This window comes from Teleopsis dalmanni, chromosome 1 (assembly GCF_002237135.1).
Source record: "Teleopsis dalmanni isolate 2A chromosome 1, ASM223713v2, whole genome shotgun sequence".
Taxonomy (NCBI): Eukaryota; Metazoa; Arthropoda; class Insecta; order Diptera; family Diopsidae; genus Teleopsis; species Teleopsis dalmanni.
In genome coordinates this window covers 187,800,846-187,801,943 of record NC_051846.1, presented here as the reverse complement: position 1 = coordinate 187,801,943, position 1,098 = coordinate 187,800,846, and positions in this window count along the sequence as shown.

The window sequence follows — 1,098 nt, the reverse complement described above, 5'->3', positions numbered from 1 at the left end:
TATAAATAGAAAGGTGAATGAAAGAAAGACAGTAAAATAAAATAAATAAAATAAATAAAGAAAGAAAGAAAGAAATAAACATAAATAGAAAATATACCAAAATGAGTTAAAATAAAAGATAAATACTCGTACAAGCTGAAAATGATGCTGGAATATATGTCCCGCTTGGAACAATCGTTCGAAATTATGCATAAATTTGTTATAGATACTTTTTATCATTTCTTTACAAGTATCTTTAGCGCAATGTATTTTTATAAGGCAATTGTGAAGTTGCAGCGCAATATACGTATGAATAAAAAGAGTGTGGGACTAATTCGAACGCAATACCGCTTCCGTCATAACGGTTGCTGCTGTATTGTTGCATTGCATCTGTAAGAGCTTTGAGTTGGCAGTACGTTAACTGAGTTGCGGCTTAGGTAGATACTCGTATCTGCAACATGTGGGTCTGCAGTTGTCATTGGTGTTGCTCGCTTACACCGACATTGTCGTCAAGTATCTGCGTTTGTATGGCTTATGAGTTACCTAACTGATCTCAATAATGTAGGTTTAGAATTTGGATTAAACACATTAAACTAGACAACTTGTTGCTGCTCTTAAAAGCTTGCGACGCCTACTTAAGATACTCATACGACACACTATACATTAACTTTCTACCATTTTTTCAGCAGAAAGATTATGGTGAAATTAATTTAAGTTTATTGAGATTTTGTGAATGGAAGTCGTAGAAATGGTTAAAAAAATTATTTAAAAACGGAAAGGTATATTCACATATATTTTTTAGATAGCATAATCAAGATTGATAAAAAGATAAAATATAACAAGATAAGATATTTAATTTATATAATACCTTAAGAATTTAACAACATTTATCTCCTAGAATAGTATTCTTAACATTTAATTTCAAATTTAAATTTTTAATTTAAATCATCCGTTAAGCATGATTGTTTAAATATGTATATATATATTATAATATATTAAATATTAATTATTTTATTACACTGTATATAGAAAATAAAGTTAAAATTGTTTATAGTTAAAACTACTACTTCCCCTCTTACGTAATCAAACTCATTGCATTTAAAATATTCCTTCCCCGAT